General features: G+C 42.9%; 1 protein-coding gene across 4 annotated transcripts in view; it reads left to right on the top strand.

Moving 5' to 3' along the window:
• LOC128910498 (complement C1q tumor necrosis factor-related protein 7) overlaps positions 1-19328 on the top strand; it is a 129245-nt gene that overhangs the window by 19251 nt on the left and 90666 nt on the right. Inside the window, exon 2 of one of the 4 annotated variants that reach the window (XM_054203808.1) lies at positions 1269-1370. The exons of the other annotated variants lie outside the window; for them this stretch is intronic. The gene's annotated coding sequence lies outside the window, so the exon portion shown is untranslated. The remainder of the gene's footprint in view (positions 1-1268; positions 1371-19328) is intronic. 4 annotated transcript variants of the gene reach the window in all.

The following is a 19328-nucleotide window of genomic DNA, read 5'->3' as shown; positions in this document are numbered from 1 at the left end:
GGTCATTACCCAAGACAACAGTGGACTAATAGAATGATTAGTTTGACCAAAGAGAGCAGTTCCTTCAGTTCCACTTTGAAAGTTTTAAGATCTCTTCTGTATCCAATGCTGTAGGTTTTAAAAGAAAAATTGAGTAAAAAAAAAAATAAAAAAAAAAAAGAAAATTGTTGAAGGGCTCTATTTTATAGTCTATTATTTGACAATGTGAGCTTTAGAAATCTATATACAAATTGGGCGGAGTTGTGAAAACTTCTGATTGATGAGCTGTCTTTCTTTCTGACAATTCTAATTGTTTAAAGGCTGCAAATGTTCAAACACTTTGAAAACTGCAGGTAGTACTTTGCTACCTGACAGCAACGTAACGCAGAGAGAGGGTCTCCTAAGTAAATCCTTGCAATGACATGAAGAGATTAATTCTGATGCATGCCAGACTTCTCTTGTATCTATCTCAAGACCCCTCTCTCTGTGGAGCCCTATTATCCATTACTGGTCTGGTGTAACACCTCAGCACATATGGATTTATTTCTCTGAATACCACCTCTTGGGCTTATAGACGTGAGGACTGAGGCAAGACTCCATGGCGTTTGAATTGAGGTCATACTAGAAGTCTGTGAAGATACAGAAAACTGTAGGTAGTTTTTCTGAATTCTGAAAATATGTGTCCATTCAGGGTCATCCATAAATAAACAGGTTATTTGTAAAGAGGGAAAGAAAACAGCTTTTAATCCTTGCTGTGATGCTGTGTGCCTATAGTTTTCCCATAGGGTTAGAAGCAGAAACAAAGCCTTCAGGCCTGACTGAAAGCTCACAACCTAAATGCTGTACAAGACAATGAGCAAAACAGGCAGCAAAGGATCATAAGCAGCAAAAGATCCAGAAGTGACCAGGATGGAGAGCCCAGACCACTTACCATTACTGTGATTCCAGTAATGGAAAAGCTCTTGGCAGGCAAGGAAGCAGTGCAGTGGCATTCCAGCCTGCAGATGGAATCTAGTCTGGAAGCTGCTCTAAGCTAGCTGCTGCAATGGAGGGTTGCAATGGGAACACGGCCTTTGTGCTTGTAGGAAAATCAGCCTTCTGGAACAGGTACTGTCACCCTTAGTTATCAATAGCTGCTAATTAATGCAACCTATATTTGAGTGACTGACCAATTATGAAGTTCAGTGAAGTAAATAGCATACTTGATATCTTAAATGTAGTTGGGGGCAGGGGGGGAAATCTGCTTGTGTTCATATTTGAGAGGGAATTATTTCTGTTATGTTTTTAAGGTTTCCTCTGTGGCTTTTAGGATGTTTCCTGAAATCTGCAATTACATTCATGTAACATCTGCGTCCAGCTTTTTCTAAAATAATAGTAAAGCAGACTGCATGGTAATTAAAACAATTCTTTCTCTGAACCTTATCTCCCTTTTGGTTTATCAGCTGATGCTCTAGCAAGTAGTTTATGCCTTGAGAGGTTGTTCATAGATAGTTCACTGAGATAGCTCAGTATCTCAGCTAACTTGTCCCTTCAAGGACCTTGGTAACACTGAGAAAAAATTCAGTGTTCACCACAAACTGACTTTGGCAGTTACCAGTAGTTCAGATGGGAGCACGTGGGGAAAGATGACAGTGCAGGGAGTCAGAAGAAAGAATTGGGACTGTTTTGGGTTTTTTGTGGCAATGGGGAACCAGATTCAGCATCACATGGTTGCAACAGCAAGGGCACAGCCAGCACAACCTGATCACTGCCTCGGTGCATGAACAACCTCCCATCTACCTGCATGGTGTCATTAACTTGTCCCCTGAATCTCCTGCCTCAGAGGAAAAAGTCCAGACTAGAGATTCCTGGAGGATTACAAAAAATCTTCAAGATTCAAGAGAGCAACAACACAAGTGTTTGAGCATCCCAAACAAGCAGAATAATTCCCAGTTACAAAGCTGAAGATTTGGCCACTATGTGACCATGTTGCATTGACCACACAATGTCTGCTATGTTCTGCTCCTTAAAGAAAAAGCTCTATATTCATGGCCACTCCTTGTTCAGGAAGGAAAATATTCAGATTGCTAGTCAGATTGAGCACCAACAGCCATAGAACAAGAAGGTAAGAATCCATATAAACTGAAAATCAAGGTATTTTATCATTATAAGTATGACAGACATCACATACTCCTAGATTTTTGTAATCTACAAATGGGGAGTCATCCTTCTTTTATCTATACCTACTTTTGAACATCATTTAAATTCCTATAGGCCAGGTGGCAATCACAGAAAAACCAGCTTTTGGAGGTTCCTGCTTGAAGCAAGGTATTTAAGGCCAAGAAGAGACACATAAATGAATACAATACCTGTGGGGTTTGATAGCTGACTTAAATACAGTTTCTTTAAGAATAGGCATGGACTCAGCACATGAGGGAAAGAGTCATCCTCATGTTCATCTTCCCAGTTGAAGAGAATGATAGGTTCAGGCAGACAGCGTGCAGAGATGTTTGGATGAACTTGTTGCCAAAGACCATCCCAATAGCGCATCTATGCTGTGAATATCACACTTGAAATTAGTCAGCCACAACTATGTCATCTTGATTTACATGCTAATACAGATGATGCAATAAGGCTCTGGAGAGATGGATCTACAATTAGTTGGCAATACATTTTTTGGCTTTTATGAATCACTGAAATTTCAGAATTCTCAGTGGTGTATTTCTCTAACTTTGCACCTTGCCTTTTAAATGAAGAAACATCCCATTGTGGTCACATCTATGACATCACCTCTTCAAGGAGAAAAGGATGTCACACTTACTTCTTTCTGAAAACAGCAGGTGTAGAAATAGAGTTTTGGCCATTTTTCATACACATGAGCTATGACAAAAGCTTGCTCATTATCAGCCTTCTGGTTGAGAATAAGCCTATGCTATGGTTGGGAACAAGCTATGTTTCAGGGCCTAATGGACCCTGAAACAGAGCACTAGACCCTGTTCCAGAAAAAAAAACAGCTCAGGGAGAAATATGAAATGCCTGTCCATGAGATGAACGTTGTTTCCAAGACAATCCCATGAGAGAAAGTCTTTAAGCTACATGGCTATTTCTAAACTGAAAGGACCCTCGATCCATTTTATCTTGCAGGCAAGGAAGAGACATGAAGGTTGAGAGAGGAACTTCTGCACATGGGGTGATGATGACTGGTGATCTCCCTCCCTATGGCAGATAAAGTGACATGTGGGTCTTTCGACACCTTTGACCCCCTCAGTGTAGCCCTTTCTCACTCTGTTTTATTCCCACAGAAAGAGTTAAAAAAAAAACCCTTCAGCATCCCCTCACTAACAGGGAATATTTCAGTGTAGGATTACATAAATCATGTTTTGCTAACATTTATGGAAGTTATGATCACATTTCTGTGGTCAGAGCTGTGTGTATATTTGTTCATATTGATTTCACTGTAATGCTAGCTTGTTGCCCCTTGTTGTAATGAGGTCTTAAGTTTTCCCAGTTGGCCTGAGGTGGTATTTCCAGATTATGAGTGTATTTTCCCTAAACTGACAGTGTCGTAGCTCTGCATCCCTTTGCTATGTCTTTGAGGGCTCAGCTTTCATGCAGGTGCCTAATGCTGTTCCTGAAGTTCATGCTCTAATGCAGACAGGATGGTTGGCTAATTTCTGCTTCAGATGGCTTCTACCATCTTTTCTTCATTGCTGCCAGTGTTTTCTCTTGCTTCCCTGGGGACACCAGATGCATCTAATGAGTCCAGTTCCAGCTTCCAAGCTGAAACAGATCATGGACAGCCGCCATGTGTTGTTCAGATGCTTGCATGGGAGGGAGAGACCTCCTTCTTTTTCCTCTTGCTGAACCAATTCACTCAATAAGAACTTGTTTTAGATCAATTTTGCATTGCTTTTAGCTAACTCCAGCCTTTTCTAACTTTCTCCTTAATTTCAAGTTTTCACTATAACCTAAAATAGGAGAATTACCTTAAAAGAAAGCTGGTAGCTTGCTCCCAGCCTAAATGATAGGACAAGAAAAGTGTTTAAGCCTAAAAGTTACAGGCTGTAGCTGATGAGAAATAAGACAACAGCCAGAGACATCCCCAATGTTGCATAGGTAGCTACAATGTATAATGTAGTGCAACATCACAGCCGGTCTCCCAAATTGAAAACAAGGAGGAATAAAAGACTACCGCACCTTGGCTCTTAAATCCCTGAACGTGTTGTCTGTGTTGATTAGTTACTTTGATTTGTGCTTCCACACACAGCTCATTTTTCCCTTTAATAAGAGTTCGGCTTGTAAATTGTCACTTGGATTAATAGTATTTGCACCAAACAGTGTAATTAGGCTGGAGTGATGGAATATATTACATTGTTTGTTTTCCATTATGTTTATTCCAGATGGCTTTTGTCACTGACTCTTTTTCTAAGCTGCGCTGTTAATAAACATAGGATAAATCTAATAAATAAATTTGCTGTGCTCGGTATAGATCTGTGGTTGTGGCTGAGATGGGCTTATGCCACTGAGTAATGGGCTCTCATTAGAACTACAGAAATGTTAATTCTCACTCATATGTGAGAGGGAAACGGAGCCCGTGGATAGTGAAGGTTGAAGAAGATACTCGTGGGCTTTTTCCCTTTAAAACACATCCGCTTAAAAATTAAACTGAGGTTATGATGAGTTCACAGTTGTCGTGTTTTATTGCTTCTCTGGAGAAGGGAAGAGTTCTCCAGTAAAGCTATGTAGCGGGTACCTGTGTTCAAGTCTTTCATTGCTGGAAAGTTCCTCTGTGCCCTTGAGCAAGCTCTTTTGGTCTGTGCCTTGATTCCTGAACAAATGCTTCCTCTCTTCTGCATTTTAACTGTCTTGTCTCTTCAAATAGAAGTTGATCAAAGTCCCTGCCTAGGCTGAGACTTTGGTGATATCAAAATTATTTTAGAAAGAGAACTGGAACATTTTGGAGAAAAGAACCTTATATGGGATGGAGATGCAATGTGGAAGTCTACATGGCACCAGGACTGTCTCAATCTGCTCATTTGCCAAAGCGGCATAGACTGGAGAAAACTAAAAGCCAACTAAATGACATGACAGCAGACCTTGAAAAAGTCATATCACTTAACAAGTTTTCCAGTACTGGCCTCTTAGTTTTTCCATCAGAAAGGAACATAAGAAAGCCCAGGATGAAACACAACATAGTCTATCTTACCATCTTTCGAAGGCTTTAAAAGTTGCATTAGAAGAGGTGATCATGGTTGCGGAGCAGTAGGACCTTAAAGCCCCAGTTAAAGTGTACATTTTTTGTAAGATCAGCCAAAAGCAGATTGTAGCAAACAAATGTTGTTTCTTCTAACGTTTCCCACTTTCTCTGAAGTCTTCCAGGAAGCACATAAGCAGGCAGCTGCCTGCAGTGCTGCCTTTCATAAGTACGAGTGGCTTCTCGCATTGCTGTTAACTGCTTAGCCCTGCTCTGAGCAACTAAATCAGCGTCTCTGACTCATGAAGGTAATGCAAGGCAATGCTTCCCCAAGTGAAAAAACAAACCGTGAACATGAAGTGTTGATTTGCCAAGGTAAGGAAGAAAAAAATGTCCATCTGGGCTCACACGGGCCCAGTAGCAGCAGGCTGGGGAGCCCAGTTGGTGCTGTGAGCTGGGTGGCAGCAGGTCTCGGCCATGCTGCATTTGAGCATCTTGCCCTCTGCGAGCCTGGCTGCAATCCCCTCCTGCCCTCGTCTGTTTCAGTGGTGTCACTGGTTTGGAGGGGAGAAGGGAACAGCATTTCCCCTTATGAAATGACAGAGCACCTTCCTTTACATGTTTCCAGCCATGCCCTGGAACTGGTAGTGAAGGATCTTCCTCTTCAGCCTGGTATTACTTTTAAACCAGGGAGCTAGGCTCAAAAAGATGGCACAACGGCTGGCACTAGCAACCATACCATATATTGCCAACTATACCATGCACCTCTTACGTGCCCCTTTCAGAGATATGTCAGCTAAGCTGCAGCTGGAGAAATAAGACTAAACACTTCTGTTGGCTGGCATTTGTGAAAGTTTCTTGGAACACGAGTGGACAAGGAAGGGGAAGGAGAAGATGTGTGGGAGAAATAATTCAAGAAGTCCCCAAAGGAATGGTGAGCTGAGAAAGGCAGGGAGGGCACAGCTGTTTTGGTGACTGAGTTATCAGAAAAATGAGTATACAGCCCGTACCCGCAGCACTGGGTGTCCCGCCTGGCCAGGCTGTGAGGCATGAAAGCGTTAACCCTTCTGGAATCGGTACAGGACATTCCAGCGCTTGAATTCACACAGTAAAAATAAACCTCGTGCAAGGCGTGTTGCCTATGGGGTTTATGCTCTGCTTTTTGATTCAATCATTTAGGAATGCAAAGCCCTTCTACCAGGTCTGGGCTTTAACAGCGCCTTCGCTTTGCCATCGCTGTCGCCGAAGGTGGAGCAGATCTGTGGTAATGAAGTTCCAAAGGTCCATGTCTGCCTGCAGCCACTCGGTCATGCTGTTTCTATAGGGCCCAGTTAATCTCTGGACTGTGCTGCAGCATCATTTTTTAAAGACTGAGGACAAAATGGTTTCTCTCCTGTGTGTTGTATCCACCACGCTCTTCCACTGCATGTCCACTTACATGGCAGGGCAATGATGAGTATGTCCCACGGAGGCTGAGGGTTTGCTGGGAAATAAGATAAAAGCCTGCACATCACATTCCTGCCTGTTTAGTTGGTGGGGTAGAAGGAGGGTTTATCGTCCCCAGCCAGTGCACCCTGTATGTGCCAGACTAAAGCACGGCAATGTGTGAGCTGGACGACAGCATTCCCAGGCAGGCAGTCACTCTTTTTTTTCTTTCCTATATTGGACAGGACAGGACTTGGCCCTTGTATTTTTGAACACCAATAGTTCCTGCTTCTGCCACTGAGACCTTTGTTTACGCTCGGAGGCCTCCGGTGGGAGTTTCCACTCATTTCACATCTTTCTCTGTCGCCCTCCTTATTTTCCAGCCGACCATGATCAAACACTCTCGTGTCACTTTCCTCGTCCCCGGGTGTTCCTTTGGGTGGCAGGCAGCTCCCAGTTTCATAGTTATGCTCCCTCTGCTCCCCAGACCCACTGGCTTGATTTTTCTTAGAATCCTTGAGGCTGGCAGTACTTTGCAATTATCATCCTGAGAGGTGGTCTACTAAGGCACATGGGAAAAAACATTGTGGTGTTATTTTTCCTCCTATTAACAAGCGGAGTCAGCGGAATATTCTCAGTGATTTATTTCTGCGCAGTTCGTATACAAGGGAGTAGAAGAGAGAGTCAAGGAACATTGGACCAATTTCTATTTGGTTACTCATTGGAAAACTGGAAATAACCACGATGTAGTCCAATGACTTACCCTGGATTTACACCAGTGCCAATGAGAACATAATTCAGCCCACTGATTTTACATTACATCCCAGTGAAAATGGACAACACACACAGTGTGTTAAAACCTATCTGAATGCTTATTAAGAGTCCAATAATAATGTTATTGAGGATTATTTAAAAATGCATTTTCTTCCTTCATTTCTATCCTACCTCTTTAGGTCTTCTGCTATTGTCGCCATAATTGCTGAGCACCTTGGCCATGAAAATGAACAGCAATTGCAAAGTCTTTAGTGAACTTCATGAAGTATTTGGCGCTTCTCATTTTACTTGTAATAGTATTTTGTTGTCATCTTAGATCTTCTTAGTCTTGTCTTTTTAACCCCAGAATACACTACTATGTTTGGAAATACTTCCTGCAGAGTTTTGAAAGAAAAAGAATCCATAGCATTCAGCAATTATGTCATGAATAGAAATTTACTTTATCTCCTTTATGAAAAGGATATCAGCAAAATTTTAGCCTGTTATAAGAAATGTTGATAATAATGATTTGATCTCTGCATTGACGTTGTTAATACCATTCAGGGTGACATTTAACAACTGTTAATGAAAACTGTTTTACTTAAAGATCAGTTGCATAGCAACTTTTGTAGCAAACTCAAATAGAAAAATGTTCTGTGCCTATTATTAGGCTCTATCCAGTTCTGCTCATTCCATTAAAGATAGTTCAGAAAATACTGAAGGCTTGATCCAGGTCAGCTTCTCTGCTTACAGCTTGCATAATCCCATAAACCCAGTGCACAAGCCTGACTTGATTCACATCACTACTTCCACATATTCATGCGTTGCAACAATGTGAAACGTACTTTAGGTTGACAACCCTTTGACCCAAAAAAATGAAGAAGGAGGGAAAAAATGCCTGTGCTTTCAGTCAGAGGAGTAGGAAGCAGGAGAATGACATCAGAGCAGGAATCCTCCATGGCACTGGAGGCAAGAGGAGCTGCACCTTGCACTGAAAATTTCTTCTGCCTTCTCCATTTATTTCCATCTCAGTGGCATGCTAATGTGTTAGCTTTACAGGGTAGCATGCTGCCAGAGCATTGCAACAATTATGTTCAATGCCAGATGCTAAAAAAGCTTCTTGAAATATTACTAAATAAGGTATTGTGCATGTTCTACATGGGGAAAATAAGTAAATTCCCTGAGCAGTAAAAATAAGGGAATCTCTTAAGTCTACTAGCTATTTGTCAAATGCTTGTACTTCTTTATGGTGTTTTTCTTCCCTTTCATTTAATTCTCCAACTTTCAGTCTCAGCTTGATCATTTTTTTTGGAAACTAAAATCATCTCTAATTTGTTATTGCTTTATTATGGTCTTATTTTGAGATTCATGTTGATCTATTTAGAGTAACAACATACCAATATTTCAGTATCTGGAGAAAAACAGTATCAGAAGACTAATTATTTGGAACAAAATGATGCTAAGGGCGAAAATTTAGTACTGTTGCTGGGCATGTTATTATATTTCCTATATAAAGCGTTTGGTTTTAGGATCATAAAACACTTTCTGCAGGTTGCCATCATAGGTAACTGCCTCACACAGTCTCTGGCCAGGGAGGGAGGGCTGTACTTGCTTAGTGAACATGGGCAAGCCCTGGCTAGGAGGGAGGACAAGTTATGGGTCCCAAAGGATCATGACGTTAGGATCCAAAGCTGGAACCTGAGACTTTTTTCCACAGCAGCATATTCAGTGCAAGGGATAACCAAATGGCAGCACACCCACATCAGCCTGGGTCACAGCCTTCTCCTGGAGGGATGTGCAATAGCCCTCAGGGCAGCACCAGCCTTTTCTTGCTCCTTGTCTTCCTCCCGACCCATCTCCTCTATCACAGCAGGCTCCTGCAGAAGACCCGAGGGCCTTCTCCGCACCCACCTGGTGCACGAAGGCAGCTGGGCTGGCCTTGCTCGGGTTTGCAGGTTTTACAGCACGTGCTGGGTCTGCTCATCCTGCAGGTCGCTACAGGGGACAGGAGCTGCCACACGGCCTCTCCTCCACCTGGGGTCATGCATGGCGGCTGGTGAGGACCAGATACAGGGGCACCACAGCCATGGCAGAACAAGGAGACAAGCTGATAAAATACCTCTTCAGATTTCTGGTCACTGTGAAGGATTGCTGGCTGCTCCTGAGACTCCGCAGCACTCACTGTCACCTGTCTGTGGCACAGCTTTGGAGAGAGTAGAAGGGCTCAGTGTTGAACCCAAACTCAACCTCTGTATAAACCATTTTCTACACATCTTCTGTTTATCACATTAGCTCTCCCACAGGCTGCCAGGACAACTTTATTTGCTGTTTAAAATCTTAAATGGAAATTGAAAAGTCTCCAACATCATCACTAAAATGTGCAGTGGGGACAAGCGGAAAACCTAAATTTATCACTGGAAAAACAAAGCCGATACTCTTGTGAGTGGTTGGAAATCAGTTTGGCACTGCAGTTACAGCACTTCAGTGTCTTATTTTTGTTATGAAAATTGTTTTTCTCAGCTTTCTTCAAGGCCAATCAGTAATCATTTCTTTTGTTGGGTGTGTTTTGGTCTGACAGTTTTCATGTCTCTCTCATTCACGGTCTGATTCCTCAGTTTGCTAAAGGACAGCTGATAAAACTCAGTTTCAGATAAACCAAAAATTACATTTATGCCATAAATACCCTCTGTGATTATGGGAAGACACACAGTCAGTCTCTTTTCATTGGCAGTGAAACCAGCGTATAAGGCATGCTTGAATATCATTGTTCATTGTTGCAATATTGTTTTCTCAGGGATATCATGCCAAATTCTCTTTTTTCAGTACTGTCCTTATCTGAACCTTTAAACCCTGTCTTTCTAAATGATGAAAAGTACTTCCTGTTATACCCTGTAAAAGCCTCTGGCTCTCCTTAGGGTATTTATATCCACTACACTCAATAAAGATAAGAGTAAAAAGAAATACGTCATCTTGTGACCACAGCAGTCATACCAATTGCTGTGGCGAGATTTCCCCACTCACTATTAATATACAATGGATTCCCTATTCTTTTCATTTATCTCCTAACAGCATTCAGAAATGTCTTTGTTTATGGCCTGGCAGTATCAGAAGCCATTATAATCAGATTGCATATTTCAGCGGTAAAATCACCAAAGATCCTGATCTTGAGGATGTACAAGAGACATTACCTTTCACAGCAGCTGCAAAGCACTCCGAGTTACCAGCAGTTTTAATTATGAATAAGCAACTGAACCAGAGGCTGCACCAGAGCTTCAGATTTGAACTGAAAGCTGCCCTCAGCTGGAGGGAAGCTGGACGGAGAGTGGGGGTCAGGACACACAAGCCACCATCCATCAGGCTGTTTTGGAGAGCAGCAGGCAGGCTGTTTTCACTCACCATGAAATTTCCATAATGAATTATACCGCAAACGGAATGAAAAAAACACTATTCCATTTCTTTTGGTGGTTTTCCTTTCTTTCAGCTGTATTCATCAACATTTATTTCAGTATTTTGTAAATCTATCCATACTCCATCATCTTATTACAACCATGACAGTGGCACAGCAATAGGTGGATGATGCAGGATGGACAGACCAGGATAGCGTTTCCTTACAAGTAGTTTTCAGGAGTCATTAGTATTTTTCTTCTCTCCATTTGAGCTTTGGGACCATTAATTAACTGCTCCAGCACCACTGCAAGGCAGGAAATCATCACCCTTCATATGAAACAGAGAAATTAAGTAAGTTATGTGATTTGCCCAAAGCTACAAAGAGAACCATTATGAAGACCAAGGTAAGAACTGATGATTTTTTTTAGCACGTGGTCCTGTAATGCAATTAGCAGAGTCAACCTCCTGCCCTCTCATCATCTGCTTTGTTATCCTCCACCTGAGAATGGCACTGACTTCAGCAGTCCTTGCTATTTGAAGCTGAATTTTGCTGCTAAGGTTGATTTCCACTCAATAGGATGACTCCTACCGATATATTTTTGCCTCTAAGATAAACATTAATATAGGCCTTTGATTAAAGCAACGTAGGTATCCCCTTTAACTGCAGCGTGACCCCAACACTTGATAATTATCAGGAACAGGCTGAAGCCTACAACAGCATTTTTTATGCCATCTAGCGGTCATAGAAAATGAAATGCCAAGCTCAAACCCAGGGTGCCACCCAGCAAAGGCGCCGCAGCTACTCTAGCTCCTGCTCTGATGATCCCTGCCCCAATTAAGGCTGCATGTGCCTCCCTTTCTTTTGCTGCTCTTCGTACTGGTGTTTCACTTGGATGGCTGCAAGCTGTGCTGCTAAAACTCTGGAAAGCTGCAGTAAGAAGTGGCCTGAAAACAGTGTTAAGTAAATAGATATTCTCCGGAGCACTCTCGGCTTACACGAATGCTGTGTTTCCATGGAACAGGGAATACGGTTTCTTCACTGCTTGGAGAATGTGAAGGAAACTGTGGGGACTGATGAAACAACTGATAAATAATAGTAGCTTATATACGTAGAAGGTTAGTCATTTGTTTCCTGAGGAGATGGACGCAACCGGGTGCCTTGGAGAACAGAGCTGGCTGCTCCACCAGGTTGACCACTGGGTCCCTGCAGGAAGGAACGTGGGGATGGGATTTGGACCTGGGGTTATTTTCAGCTACCTTTTTGGATTCAGTTCTCAAAAAACACAGACAGGGACTGATTTCTGTATGATCTTTAAAAGTGCAATCGAAAGAAATACTCCCCTAGCAAGGGCAGTAAGGAAGGACCGCTTTATGTATGCTTAATTAAAAACTGGCTTGGAGAGTTAAGGAAAGCCAGACAGCACCATCAACAATAGTGATACTTTTCAGTGGCAACAGCATTACCTGCCTTCTTTAATAATAAGCAACCACTGAACAATAGGAAGAAATCATAAATTCTGTGTGTTTGAAAATAGGTCAGCTCAACACCTAAGATCATGGCCACATAGATGTTTTTGTAAGGCATTTAAGATGCTTTTAAGCTAATACATTTTAACTACGAATTGTCATGAGAATGAATATGATAGTTCCTAATGCAGATAGGGTTTAAGACATGAAAAGCATGTCAATTTGTTCACAGCTGACTTCAGTATTACATAGAAAGTTAAATACCGTCCACTAAGAGACTTTTGGCCAAGTGAAGCTTGCAGCTCACCAGACTTGGTCAACATTGTGTCATACTTTGTCTGTACACACATTAACACATTTGGTAAAAATATAACAACTTGATGAGAAAAGCTTCCTTGTTTGGATTGGACTGCCTTTGACAATCCTTTGACAACCCTCGTGGCCCTAGCTCGAGCCAATGCCAAGACCTTGGGAAGCGAGCAGCCCAAAGCAGTTGAGTCCCCTGCCACTCTCCAAAACGCCTCACCCACACTCTTCACCTCACGGCTTTGTCAACAGGACACGTTTCTGCTCCCACCCCAGCACAGCAGGGCTTCAGACCGATGGCCTCCTCCAGATCCAGCTGTGCCAACCCAAGCTTGTCCCCTGTGCTCCCACTGTCCCCTGGACAGGTAGGGCTCCCCACTCCTTGTCAGACACAACAGACCACAGCAAACAAGAGTTCTCTTATTCCCACTGTACAACCAACCTGGTTCATTTTGACTGCAATAGGCCAGGAGACACACTCTGGAGTGCCCAGCCAAGCTGGTGCTGCGCCAGGGAAGCCAGCATGGACAGGACGGCGGTGACCTCTCCAGCCGTCACTACCTGAGATGCATGTCTGCACCATGTTTAAGCTGAAGAGGATCTGGGACAGCTGTGCCGGCAGGGCTGCGAGGGCAATAACCTCCAGCGGTGTGGCTTGTAATCTTCATCTGGCACAGCTCTCTACAAAATGAACATCTGTCCACAGCCTAAAGATATGTTTCAAAACTGATTTAATTAGACCAGCACGAGCATCCATCTGGACACTTTTAGCTCTTTGGCTCCCTTTCACCTAGCAAACAACGGTGCTGGATAAAAATTGTTTTCACCTGCTCCAACGGCAAAGTGGCCAGAAGGAAAGGAGGGTGTATCAGCCACGCTAGCATCTTAAACTTTTGACAAATAAGTCTGGTGAATCCTGATGAGGTGTTTTACGAAGTTGCCACCTGCTGAGATCTCCCGCCCAAGGTGGCCACAGCTGCAGAAAGGGCAGCAGGAGGAACGTGTGCCTGCGGCCACGCAAAGCCCAGTGTCTCAGCTGAAACAGCCAATTTCATTGGGTCCAGCTAGTGTAGGAATGGTTTACACTGCACCATGCCCCGGTCAGACGCTTACTATCTGGAAACTCTTCCCTTTCTTACCCACCTGGCTCTTATGTTCCCCTACACAACGGTACAGGATAGCAAAGCATGCAAATGCTCCCCATATGATTAAACGCAGTGTCTGATGGGTTAAACTGCCTGTAGAAGTGGCTGATCTACAAAGAAAGGGAGCCCCAGCAGAGCAGCAGTAACACACTGCAGAGGGATAGTTACATTTTAAATCGGTACATGCATTTCTGCATCAAGAGTCCAACTACATCCTTAGTTTATATAGCTCCTTATTCCAGCTTAGGCCAAATAAAAATAAAGTGATTGATTCTAGATCAATCAAGGCATCCAATGAGAATCTGGCATTTATTTAACTAAATTATTTGAAGAAAAAACAATGCAAGGTTGTGCATGAATGTTGGAAAAACGTATTATACAAATTAAAGAAAAAAATCATCTATGACAACCGAGAGCACCATCATTTTTTCAGCACCATTTGGAGGCTGCAGATAACCCAAGTCTCTAATAGATTTTTCCTAAACTCCTAATAAAATCCTACAATTTAAATTACTTTTAATCTACCTCATGCTTACTATCCATAGTTAAAATCCTTTTTAAGAAAAACAATCGGAATTTTAACTAGTTATAGATGGTGGAGATAAAACTGGTCTTTACAAATCTGTGTTTAAAATAGGATTTTCAGGGAGAGTACTGTTTATGTTTGCTAATGTTATCCAGGCTGTCTATTTGTAAGCAGGAGTCAAAGGTTTACAAGCTTTAGCCTGCTGTAAAGGTAAATCAGAAGAATGAGGGAAGACTGTGAGTGTTAAACCCCCCTGATACGCTGGACCTTCTTTATCAGACACAGACAGGAGACAGCAAGGGGCAAGCAATGAGCAGAGGGGAACAGATGCCCTTCACACAATTTCTGTTGTCTTTATGGAGAGGATAGTATTGGTAACTCATCAAACAGATTGGACTTCATGTTCCCCTGGCCTTTTCCTGGTACTCAGAATAGACCAGGAGGGTAAATAAATAGGGATATATATAGATGGGGGGATATTTGGGTTCCTGAGCTGTCTGCTGTTTCTGGGAAGTGGTGCAAGTTCACGGGCATGAGGGATGCCTCCATCTGGCCTCTCCCCACTGTGGGTTTTAGCTGCTGTTGCAGAAGGCTGAGAAGCCTCAGCCATGTCCTGCTGCTCCTTGACCAAGCCTGTCCCCCTCTTGCTCTCGGAAAGCAGATGTCCCTCCAGACGAGAGCACAAACTCCCCCTTTGCTTATCACAGAGAGACCCATCCCACCTCCTGCTTTATTCTCTGACTAAATTCATATTTCCCTCAGAGATATCAAAACGAAGCCGTGCAAAACCCAGGAGCTACTGACCATTTGTCATTTGGAAACAGCAGCAGCATCATTTCCACACACTCACTACATGCAGCAGACCTCAGCTGCCCGTCCACCTCCAGGTCTTTGTGATTTTGGGCACAGAAAGAGTTGCAGATGGCCTCGCTGTGGCACCCACCAACACGGCAGAAACAGAAAAAGTTTAAAAAAGGCTAGAAAAAAGCAGCCCCACAGCTTACAGATGAAACTCCAAAACAGAACAACCTCTTCTCTTAATGGGATCCTTGTTTTTGCCAAACTCACTACATTTGCTAAGAGGCGGTGAGTCATTATTGCCCTTTCTCCACAGTCGAGGGCCTCTGGAGAGGAGGCTCTTTTGGCTGCGATTACTCCTGCGCAAGTGGTACCACCTGCACAGCATCTCTGTGTCCAGGGGCGGAAAGAAAGGACTAGTCTTTAACAGTCCGCAAACGAGGGGAGGGCAGCGGCAGTGCATGGGGGCTCGGGGCTATACCATACACCCCGTGACCTTCCGACAGGTCCTTCTTCTGTAACTGCTGGCATTCTGCGTCCCTGCTGTGGTTTGAAGATAGAGCTCAAACAGGGAGAAGGGACTATGCTATCTGGGCTCACCACAGCTTGAACATTCACTGCAGCAAACAGTACTTCGGCCAGACTTCTGGCAACAAAAACAAGCTCCACATCTGAGATTTCCATTTAAGGACATTTTCCAGCCATCTTTCACCTCGGCCAGCTGTAGCATCACGCAAGGGGGACAAGCCTTCACACTGCCACCTCCCTGCCACCACGCTGCTCTCCAGACAGGCGCCCCTTTCTCTCTGTCCCATGTGGACATGGTGGCAATCTGGAGGGACATACAGAGGCACATCAGGATGGCCCTGGTGGTCCCTGGGCTTCACATGCTGCTGCGTCTCTCCTTCCCCCTCACCTCCAGCCTCAGTGTCTGGCTGTTAAAGGGAAAACCCAGAGGAATCTGCATCCCAATAGACAGGGAACAAAGGGAAAAAGGGTCTTTTCCACATACGCCTGTTGCGAGCGGGACAGATTTTGACCTTTAGGCTCCTGATGCTGGGAGGAGAGCTCGGCAGTGTCAGGAACCTGGCAAGGAGAGGGGAGCTCTGTGCTGGCAGGCAGAGAAGGAAGAGGAGGAGGAGAGGAGGAAGAAGAGGAGAAGGAAGAGGAGGAGGAGAAGAGCCCCCCTGACAAGGAATGGTGAATGTCATCACCCCGTAACTTAGCCAGCATTGTGGCTGTGAGGACATGAGGCCATCAGTGACACCGCTGCGTTCAGCTGGCTGCTCGTGGAGAGCAAAGTGAGCGTCTGTATAATCTGTCATTCTGTGGTTAAAACAGATAAATAAGCAAACTTGATTTTGAATAATAATGAGACACATCTGTATTAAGAAACCATGATTATTTTGTGTAAAGTGTGCCAATGAAAGCAGTATTTTATAGAGTATCTGGAAGGCTGACCTGAAGCTGTCTGTAGCAAACACATGAGAGTTTATGCAGCTTTGATGAATTCAGAGGGTTTTTTTCTTTCTATAAGAGGCACCGAGGTCTCCTGGAAAACATTATATTTACTTTTTACTACTTTTCTTGGCTTTTAAATCTAGCAGAATGACGATCACTACAGTGGGGAGATTCTGTCCCATGTTGTATGTCTTTGGCAGAGACCAGATAACACAATCTCAGGCAGCTGCATTTTTGCAGCTGTACTTCTGCGTTTTCATTAGACACGATGGGTTTACGCTGATCTGAGGACATAACATGAAAGCAGTGAAGCTGCTAGACCTACTGATCTTGTATGTCTTTCAGAATCTGGCTTACTAATGTTAATGCAGCAGAGGAAAAGTGCAGATGGCTCTTACGATGTAGTGGACCATGTAATCACTAGCATTTGTAATTGTAAATGAAAAATATTCAACACGGAAATATTTGTGGTAATCATAAGGAGTCCAAAGTTACTGCTTTTCTAAGAAAGATAACGTATGAAGGAGCAGCTTAATCACTGTCTCTTACAATGCAAGAAATAGAAGGAATCAAATGAAATTGTCAGCTAAAAAGACTTAAGGGAGACAAAAAGGTTTAAGGGACACAAATGTGTTCTGTGCATAATTAATCTAACAAATCTACCTATGAGGAATGTTATAGAAAGCCAGAGTTTAAACTCTTTCCAAGTTGACGGATAAGGAGCCCAGCAAGGCTGACAGAAAACAAAGACTCAGAAAATATCTCCAGTTCAGACGACCTCAGCTGCAGAGCTCTGGCAGCAGGAAGATAACCTCCCGGCGAGCATCGCCACGCGCTTCCCACATCCTCGGGAAGAGCGCAGGGGCCTGCCATGGGACGCTGCTAGAGAGTGAGGGATCAGGGCTAGAAAGGCTTTTGATCACATTTACCAGAGTCATTCATATATAACATTAATCCCAAAACAGAGACATAATGAAATGGCTGTTATGGATGATGTCATAATTGCCCCTGGAGAAAAAACTGTGACACCAATTAATTTCATGGAGAAGGAACAGCAGTGCCTTATGAAATTCTGCAGAGACCTCGTTTCATGCATTAACAAAATAAGCAGAATAGATAAAAACTATGAGAGAGAAGCTGTGCCAATAAAATTGTCTCAAAATGAAGGGTTTCAATATTCTCTCCTGTGAGTTGATAAATTTATAAACCATTTTTTTTAACTTTACAGTCTCTGTGCATACATATATATGCACATATATACATTTAAACTTTCCCAAAGACAAAGGAAAACCAGAAGGCCCATAAGAAATCACAGCATCTCACAGAAAGAAAAGGAGAATTCTAAGCAGGAAAGAAGTCATGTTTGAGCGTAGGAGTTTTCAGTTGCAATTATCCTGTTCAAGACATAATGTGAATTTTAAGCAATAAACAAATCACAAATTTCAAAATAGATCTTTCTGCAGTTCCCAATGAAGATACCTATCACAAAGATAAAAACAACAGAACAGTTTATTACATGCCAGCTTACTGTTTATCAGCTAGAAACAAATCTAAGTGCATCTTTAATTCAGGCCATCAGAGAATAGATCTGTATTAAAGAAAATTAACTCCATCGGTCAAAGTCAAGTAGAAAAAAAATCTTTAATAATATCTTTGACAGAAAATGCATCCACCATGCTCCAGGGCCTTGAAAAAGAGCTAAGTTAGAACAGGAGCCCTTGGGTTGGTAAAGGTACAGATGTGTATGTGTGTGAGTGCACAGACGTGCACACATACACGCTCTTGTCTGCGATACAATTATACCCCGGTTGAGGGATAAGCAACTGCTTGAACTGATCTGAGACACTTTAAATTATAAGAATTTTTTTCAGCTTTATATCTTGATTCCATGCCATAAAACCTAGTTTTATCACTGAAAGGAAAGGTCACTTTAACCAAGGCAAGAGAAAGCTTCTCCATGTTTTATGTATTTTCAACTTTATTTGCAAGTCAATACATTCTGAATCTCTGTAGGTTTCCATTAAAGTGGAAATTGCAAAACCCTTTACCCTAATGGAAACTCAAAGTTAATACGCATGACTCCTCTTTTTTTATATATTTTATTTGTATTAACAATTACATAAGGAAATTTCTGGGGGACAGATCTTAGAAATGATTCTGGCACACTGTTTGTCTTAGACTAGCCAGAATTTCTATAGAAATAAATTTAAATCAAGGTTTCTGTTTAACATGCAAAAAAGCTCATGGCAGACAGCTGCCATGGAGTTGCAACTGTAAAATAACACTGAGTTTATTGTCACCATTGTAAATTATATCAGTAGATACTTGAGTGAGAAGCCTGAGCAAAACTCTAGATACCACAATAAGGCAAAGTCACATTCACTGATTATGGAACTGCAAAGAGGGTAATCTATCATCCCTTTTCTTTTTAAGAAATATGCATGCTTTGGCATAACCTACCACATACCACCACCTTGGGCTGTGTTTGCACTGCAGGTGCACCCCAAGATGGTGTCATCTGCAGACATGACTCTGTGCTGCCTGCGTGTCCTGTTTACTCCTTCCCCAAAGGAACCCCTCTGGTGCCGTGTCCGGGCAACCCAGCAGACACCCCAGGGCACAGAGTACCACACAGCTTAGGGTGCACCCAAATGTATGTTTACTGGCTATACGGACTAACCTCAGCATGCTGTATTTGGGTGAGATGTCCTCGTCTATGCTATTTGCTACCCAGTGGCATCTTGATCAGTACGGAGAAGACCAGCTGGATCGGCGACCTGCTAGGGTGACTCTAACACCCTTTGATTCAAGGTTAGGTGGGACTTGTTGGCAGGCTGAGATCAGGGCAAATTCAAGTGAAAATGAAATTAAAATGGTTGCTAAACATTCTGTGACCTTCGGACCATCC

The sequence above is a fragment of the Rissa tridactyla genome, chromosome 5 (genome assembly GCF_028500815.1).
Source record: "Rissa tridactyla isolate bRisTri1 chromosome 5, bRisTri1.patW.cur.20221130, whole genome shotgun sequence".
Taxonomy (NCBI): Eukaryota; Metazoa; Chordata; class Aves; order Charadriiformes; family Laridae; genus Rissa; species Rissa tridactyla.
Note: the sequence above shows the minus strand (reverse complement) of the source record. Positions and strands in the feature narration are given on the sequence as shown.